Genomic DNA, 9439 nt, shown 5'->3' on the forward strand with positions numbered 1-9439 from the left:
ACCAGACGGACGACGAATCACAGTGAAATCTGAATATGTGAGTTGGTACAGGATGAGCTGCTCTGACGCTTTGATGAACACAATGTGAACGATGTGACCGTCATGCTCACACACAACTCACGAAGGAACATCAGGCCATTCCTTTAAAGTCACTGAGTGTGTTCACACGCGTGTACCAACACCCTGCTGTGATCAGTTTCATCTCTGACACAAACTGATCCTGTGCCTCGTGAACACCTGATCCAGGTTTCTGATCTTTCATTCATTTATAATGACGACATTAATCAGCGTCACTGTGAGCGTGCCTGTGCTCACCAGCTGAGGTGAGATGCTCTGACACACGAGCACAGTCCATCCTCTGTTCATGAGGCCGTGCAGACATGAAGCGTCAGACGGAGCAGCAGGAAGACGTCAGCAGTCACGACGGATCTCTGTAAATGCTAAAAGAAGCAGTGAGACGTCAGTGAATCAGAGATTTGAGACGACAAACATGAGCTCAGAGCTGCCGGATCAGAAACCTGGATCCTGTCACATGATCCTGACGATCACAGAGACGTGAAGACGCACGTTTCCTCATGTTTCATTGAAACATCACGTCCTGAATGTGATCACACACACACACCACACTGCAGGTGCAGTCTGAAGGTTCACAGCTTGGATCTGATCAGTTTGATCTGTGACAGGTCGTCTGTTCACAGATTAACATTTCCAACATGGCCGCTGTCAGAGGATCTGTACAAACTGTCGCCAGCCGGTTTTAATGTCACTGCTCAGAGTGAGGCCGGACGCTCGCAGAGAACGACTGACTGAGGAGTTTATTTGTAGAACAGCAGATTTAAAATGTTTCACACACGAGACACAAAGACGTTAAAACAAAGTTTAAATCTCTATAAAAAGACAGAAATAAACTTTAAACAAAGTCAGAGAGAAACGAGCATGTTGAGTTTCACTGAACGTGTGGCTGAGTGTAAACGCACCGCGAATCAAAGCACATCTGGATTTTATCAAAGCTACAGAGGCTCGTTTGTGCCAAAGTGATGGAAACACAGATCCTGTTGGTCACTGTGATGAGAAACCTTCTAAAGATAATGAGTTACTAACTCAGAAAATACTACTATACTATATATGCATCTCATAATAAGAAACTTTATCAACATAATTACATATTTAAAAATAAAGACTCATCTAGAAATAATGAGTCAGTAAAATTACTCAAAGTAAGTTTTCTCAAATGAATGAAAAACGTCTGTAAAATAATGATTTAGTTTCTTATTTTGAGATAGTTTCTCAAGATAATCAGAAACTTTCTCAAAGTTCTGAAGAATTTTTTTTTTGATCATAAGTATCCAAAAATTTTGAGAGTTTTTGTCATCATAATAAGTTGGTGTCTAAAATGATTTAGTGTCTCAAAATAACAAAGTTTCTCAAATTAATGAGAAACTTTCCCAAAATATTGACGTAGTTTCTTATTTTGAATTCTTTTTGCAAGACAAGTAGAAACTTTCTCAAAATAATGGGGACGTTTTTTTTTGTGATAATGAATTATTATCTTTAAAACAAAGCTCTTAAAATAAAAATGTTAGGATCATTATTTAAAGATATGAACTCATTATTTTGACAAAGTTTCTCGTTATGATGATAAACAGGATTTTTGTTGTTTGAATGGGCCTCTGTACATTTGAGACACCTGATGTGAAGGTCACTCGACTCATGACAGACGTGTTTGTAACGTTATGAGACTTTAACGTTAAACTCTGGAGCTTTGGACGGTCGCCGCCATCGTCATCGTCATCGTCTGCGGTCGAGCTCTCGGTGAGGTTTAACTCACTGCCACAGATGACGATGACGGCGACCGACTCCAGGGAGCTGCGACATGAAGAACAGGAGAAGAAGACGTGTGCTGACATCACAGAGCTCCATCGACACCAGTTTGTACATGTGATAATTACAGAGGGTTCATCTTCATCCTCGTCATCTTCCTCATTACTCTGTATGTTGTAAAGTGACTAGAGTCCAGACAGTCGTGGTGTCTCCGTGTCCCGGTGAGTCTGCTGGCATCAATAAATCTGTACATGATCACACTGTGTCAATCAGTAATGATGCTAATAACAACAACAACAACAATAACAATAATAATAATAATAATAATAACCTTTGTAATTTAATAAACACACACTGGAAAGACACAGAGCACAACCTGTCATGATTTTACACACACACACACACACACACACAGAGTTAATGATGTATGAAGTGTTGGGTGTGACGGTGAGAGTGACAGGCTGGAGGAGGAAACATGAAGAATAATCAACACTAAATATCATTTATTGATGTTTAGTTCTGACAACGTAATGACATCATCAGACATTCATGTAGCTCATCAGATCATCAATGACGCACTGAAGACCCGTGCAGCCTGGCTCCGAGCTGATGATCTCAGGGTCTGACTCTAGAGGCGACTGCTGCAACACCCTGAAATGAAGCTCTAACTTAACTCAGTCAGCCTCTTCTGACGACACGTCGCAGAATGAAACACGCTCCTCAACAATGTAGAAACATCACAAGTGACAGTTCCTCCGGTCGTGTGAAAAACTGGATTCTGAGCCATCAGTCATGTCGGCACTGATCTCAGACGGCGATGGGGGTCGGCGACGTGCAGCTACAGAGCAGCCTGCAGCTCCTCAGACCCTCTCCATGAGTCTCCCTGTGGCTCTGACAGAAAATGATACGGAAATGTTTAACAGTTATTTTTTGACATTCACATTTTCCTGTGTCTCTGCTGGAGGCCTGAAGTGATGACTGCATTATACACCTGTGTGCAGCCTGAACGTTGAGCTAAACAAAGCTGTAACGTTTCATCGACTAAACTGTGCGTCTCCGTCTGTATGTCTGAGCTTCAGTAGTGGCGTCTGTGTGGCGTCGCTCCAGCTCAGCTCGCTGTAGATCACACATCCAAAAAGGAAAAGTCTTGTAGGATTTATTAGTGAGTGGACAGATTGATCAGCTGTCACCACCAACGCTGTGAAGTTATTGCAGTAAATAATCATAAATAACTCTCTGCAGAGGAGCCGCCTCGCAGGTCAGGTCATGTTAATGAATGCTCCTATAGACCTGCTCATAATGACGGTGGGCTGTCTGATCTTTACTCAGGTGTTTCATGGCTCCAGACAATTTTTTGGCCAACAGTGGCTCCTTTAAAGTAAACATTGCTGAGCCCTGGCCCAGTACATGCTAGGTGTTAGCCTCGTGGGTACGTGTGCTGCCAACCTGACATCTTAAGGTAACAACACAATCAAACTAATTTAAGTGCTGACGCTCGCTCGTGTTGCGTTCCTCTAGGACACAGTGTGACTGATGGAGGCAGCAGTGGACCAGCAGCTCCTGTCTCCAGTTGTGTTAAATCACTGGTCTTCAGTCTGATATTAAAGGGATAGTGCAGCCAAAAATGTAAATTCAGCCATTATCTACTCACCCATATGCCGAGGGAGGCTCAGGTGAAGTTTTAGAGTCCTCACATCACTTGCAGAGATCCAAGGGGAGAGGAGGTAGCAACACAACTCCACCTAATGGAGGCTGACGGCGCCCCAGATTCAAACGTCCAAAAACACATCATTGAAACCACAAAATATCTCCATACTGCTCGTCCGTAGTGATCCAAGTGTCCTGAAGCCCCGACATAAAAAGTTGTTTGGAAAAACCTCATTTGAACTCTGTTTTTAGCCTCATTGTAGCCTGTAGCTCTGACTGCCTCTCTGGGCACCACGCTTTTCCATCGACTGACTGTGGACAAAAGACTCATACAACTCCACTGCAAAACATCTGAACTGTCCCTTTAATCTGGGTTCACCCTACAGCAGTGGTTACCATGGTGATCTGACCAGGCAGCTACAATATGATCCAGTAAAGACAGAGAAGAAGAAGAAAAAGAAGAAGAAGAAGACTGCAAACACAGTCTGACAGCTGATTGGTTCACTGGTGCACCTCAGAGTTTCACACTGAACTTACACAGTGGTGGAAAGTAACTAAATACATTTACTCAAGTACAAATCTGAGGTCCCTGAGTATAGTTACACTTCTGCTGCTCGACTTTTACCTGACAGCTTTAGTGACGTCACAGACTCAGACTGTAGCCATGTTTCCATCAGCCTGTTCAGATGCGCATCTAGAAGTATCGCATCGGAAAATTATGATGGAAATACCAAAATTCAAATTAAAACCCGATTCGCACAAACTAAAATACGCTCGCTTTAGCCGGGTTTTGGTTGATTGAAAAAAATGTTGATTCACAAAACGGGGGATGGAAACAGTTATGTTTGAATTAAGTCTGACGTAGCTTCACCTCTCTCCATGGTGATATCCACACTCCGGGTCGGGAAGGCGGTAATGCATTTACAAGCTGGTTGCCAACCGCCAGAAAACGTAGAAGAAGAATGTGAGACTTGTTTTGTTTCCGGTTCTGCGGAAAACTCACGCGAGTTCGTAGTTTTCACCAAAGTCCGTACATTTAATGGAAACACACAGGATTCGTATTTCTTTTAATCCGCATTTCCCAATGATTCAAATCACTTTTGGATGGAAACATAGCTAGTGACTCTACTGAGACTTTACTGAGACTTTATTGTGACTTTACTGAGACTTTATTGTGACTTTACTGAGACTTTATTGTGACTTTATTGTGACTCTACTGAGACTTTACTGAGACTTTATTGTGACTTTACTGAGACTTTACTGAGACTTTATTGACACTTTACTGAGACTTTATTGTGACTTTACTGAGACTTTATTGTGACTTTATTGTGACTCTACTGAGACTTTACTGAGACTTTATTGTGACTTTACTGAGACTTTACTGAGACTTTATTGACACTTTACTGAGACTTTATTGTGACTTTACTGAGACTTTATTGTGACTTTATTGTGACTCTACTGAGACTTTATTGTGACTCCACTGAGACTTTACTGAGACTTTATTGTGACTTTACTGAGACTTTATTGTGACTTTATTGTGACTTTACTGAGACTTTATTGTGACTTTATTGAGACTTTACTGAGACTTTATTGTGACTTTATTGTGACTACTGAGACTTTACTGAGACTTTATTGTGACTTTACTGAGACTTTATTGAGACTTTACTGAGACTTTATTGTGACTTTATTGTGACTACTGAGACTTTACTGAGACTTTATTGTGACTTTACTGAGACTTTATTGAGACTCTACTGAGACTTTACTGAGACTTTATTGTGACTCCACTGAGACTTTACTGAGACTTTATTGTGACTTTACTGAGACTTTATTGTGACTTTATTGTGACTTTACTGAGACTTTATTGAGACTCTACTGAGACTTTACTGAGACTTTATTGTGACTTTACTGAGACTTTATTGTGACTTTACTGAGACTTTACTGAGACTTTATTGTGACTTTACTGAGACTCTACTGAGACTTTACTGAGACTTTATTGTGACTTTACTGAGACTTTATTGTGACTCTACTGAGACTTTATTGTGACTTTACTGAGACTTTACTGAGACTTTATTGAGACTTTACTGAGACTTTATTGTGACTTTGCTGAGACTTTACTGAGACTTTATTGTGACTTTACTGAGACTTTATTGTGACTCCACTGAGACTTTACTGAGACTCTATTGAGACTTTATTGTGACTTTACTGAGACTTTATTGAGACTTTACTGAGACTTTATTGTGACTTTATTGAGACTCTACTGAGACTTTACTGAGACTTTATTGTGACTTTATTGTGACTTTACTGAGACTTTATTGACACTTTACTGAGACTTTATTGTGACTTTACTGAGACTTTATTGTGACTTTATTGTGACTCTACTGAGACTTTACTGAGACTTTATTGTGACTTTACTGAGACTTTACTGAGACTTTGTGACACTTTACTGAGACTTTATTGTGACTTTACTGAGACTTTACTGAGACTTGTGACTTTACTGAGACTTTATTGTGACTCCACTGAGACTTTACTGAGACTCTATTGAGACTTTATTGTGACTTTACTGAGACTTTATTGAGACTTTACTGAGACTTTATTGTGACTTTATTGAGACTCTACTGAGACTTTACTGAGACTTTATTGTGACTTTATTGTGACTTTACTGAGACTTTATTGACACTTTACTGAGACTTTATTGTGACTTTACTGAGACTTTATTGTGACTTTATTGTGACTCTACTGAGACTTTACTGAGACTTTATTGTGACTTTACTGAGACTTTACTGAGACTTTATTGACACTTTACTGAGACTTTATTGTGACTTTACTGAGACTTTATTGTGACTTTATTGTGACTCTACTGAGACTTTATTGTGACTCCACTGAGACTTTACTGAGACTTTATTGTGACTTTACTGAGACTTTATTGTGACTTTATTGTGACTCCACGAGACTTTACTGAGATTTTATTGTGACTCTACTGAGACTTTACTGAGACTTTATTGTGACTTTACTGAGACTTTATTGTGACTTTATTGTGACTCTACTGATACTTTACTGAGACTTTATTGTGACTTTACTGAGACTTTATTGTGACTTTATTGAGACTTTACTGAGACTTTATTGTGACTTTATTGTGACTACTGAGACTTTACTGAGACTTTATTGTGACTTTACTGAGACTTTATTGAGACTTTACTGAGACTTTATTGTGACTTTATTGTGACTACTGAGACTTTACTGAGACTTTATTGTGACTTTACTGAGACTTTATTGAGACTCTACTGAGACTTTATTGTGACTCCACTGAGACTTTACTGAGACTTTATTGTGACTTTACTGAGACTTTATTGTGACTTTATTGTGACTTTACTGAGACTTTATTGAGACTCTACTGAGACTTTACTGAGACTTTATTGTGACTTTACTGAGACTTTATTGTGACTTTACTGAGACTTTACTGAGACTTTATTGTGACTTTACTGAGACTCTACTGAGACTTTACTGAGACTTTATTGTGACTTTACTGAGACTTTGTGACTCTACTGAGACTTTATTGTGACTTTACTGAGACTTTACTGAGACTTTATTGAGACTTTACTGAGACTTTATTGTGACTTTACTGAGACTTTACTGAGACTTTATTGTGACTTTACTGAGACTTTATTGTGACTCCACTGAGACTTTACTGAGACTCTATTGAGACTTTATTGTGACTTTACTGAGACTTTATTGAGACTTTACTGAGACTTTATTGTGACTTTATTGAGACTCTACTGAGACTTTACTGAGACTTTATTGTGACTTTATTGTGACTTTACTGAGACTTTACTGAGACTTTATTGTGACTTTGTGACTCTACTGAGACTTTATTGTGACTTTACTGAGACTTTACTGAGACTTTATTGAGACTCTACTGAGACTTTACTGAGACTTTATTGTGACTTTACTGAGACTTTATTGTGACTTTATTGTGACTCCACGAGACTTTACTGAGACTTTATTGTGACTCTGCTGAGACTTTACTGAGACTTTATTGTGACTTTACTGAGACTTTATTGTGACTTTATTGTGACTCCACTGAGACTTTACTGAGACTCTATTGAGACTTTATTGTGACTTTACTGAGACTTTATTGAGACTTTACTGAGACTTTACTGAGACTTTATTGTGACTTTATTGTGACTACTGAGACTTTACTGAGACTTTATTGAGACTTTACTGAGACTTTACTGAGAGTTTATTGTGACTTTATTGTGACTCTACTGAGACTTTATTGTGACTTTACTGAGACTTTATTGTGACTTTATTGTGACTTTACTGAGACTTTATTGAGACTCTACTGAGACTTTACTGAGACTTTATTGTGACTTTACTGAGACTTTACTGAGACTTTATTGAGACTTTACTGAGACTTTATTGTGACTTTACTGAGACTTTACTGAGACTTTATTGAGACTTTACTGAGACTTTACTGAGACTTTATTGAGACTTTACTGAGACTTTACTGAGACTTTATTGAGACTTTACTGAGACTTTATTGAGACTTTATTGTGACTTTACTGAGACTTTATTGAGACTTTACTGAGACTTTATTGTGACTTTACTGAGACTTTACTGAGACTTTATTTTGACTTTACTGAGACTTTATTGAGACTTTATTGTGACTCTACTAAGACTTTACTGAGACTTTATTGTGACTTTACTGAGACTTTACTGAGACTTTATTGTGACTTTATTGTGACTCTACTGAGACTTTACTGAGACTTTATTGTGACTTTACTGAGACTTTACTGAGACTTTATTGTGACTTTATTGTGACTCTACTGAGACTTTACTGAGACTTAATTGTGACTTTACTGAGACTTTATTGAGACTTTACTGAGACTTTATTGTGACTTTACTGAGACTTTATTTTGACTTTACTGAGACTTTATTGTGACTCTACTGAGACTTTACTGAGACTTTATTGTGACTTTACTGAGACTTTACTGAGACTTTATTGTGACTTTATTGTGACTCTACTGAGACTTTACTGAGACTTTATTGTGACTTTACTGAGACTTTACTGAGACTTTATTGTGACTTTATTGTGACTCTACTGAGACTTTACTGAGACTTTATTGTGACTTTACTGAGACTTTATTGAGACTTTACTGAGACTTTATTGTGACTTTACTGAGACTTTACTGAGACTTTATTGTGACTTTATTGTGACTCTACTGAGACTTTACTGAGACTTTATTGTGACTTTACTGAGACTTTACTGAGACTTTATTGTGACTTTATTGTGACTCTACTGAGACTTTACTGAGACTTTATTGTGACTTTACTGAGACTTTATTGAGACTTTACTGAGACTTTATTGTGACTTTACTGAGACTTTATTGAGACTTTACTGAGACTCTATTCAGACTTTATTGTGACTTCGTTGTGACTTTACTGAGACTTTATTGTGACTCTACTGAGCTCTTTGGGACAGAAACAAACTTGTCACATCAACTTTGTGTGTTAACTTTGTTCTTCATGCGGAGAACCGGACGGACCGCGCCCTGACCGCGTGACCGCGCTCTCACATTTTCCCCCTGACAGCGGGAGCGCGCGCTGACTGCGGGACTTTTATTACGTTCACTCCTCCGCGTGCGCTGCACGTATTGGACGCCCGGGTCGTCAATGATCGGTGGCGCGCGCTGCTCTGCTACTCGCGATCCCAGCTTTTTGTACGGGGACAAAGACGCGGGGGCGGTGTCACCTGCCTCGCGCCTTTTGAGAAAACCTGAACTGGCACAGCGGTCTGCTCTGGTGACCGAATCAAACACACCGTGAAATGTCTCCGTCCATTCAGAGACCAGTCAAAACGGAGGGTCCGCTATTCTGGCGGCTGATTGGCCAAACTTGCTGCCAGTCAAACACTCCAGCGTTCCCCATTGGCTCGCTGTGTTTCCACACTGCCCACCGGCATGTTATATAAAAT

This window comes from Epinephelus fuscoguttatus, linkage group LG6 (genome assembly GCF_011397635.1).
Source record: "Epinephelus fuscoguttatus linkage group LG6, E.fuscoguttatus.final_Chr_v1".
Taxonomy (NCBI): Eukaryota; Metazoa; Chordata; class Actinopteri; order Perciformes; family Serranidae; genus Epinephelus; species Epinephelus fuscoguttatus.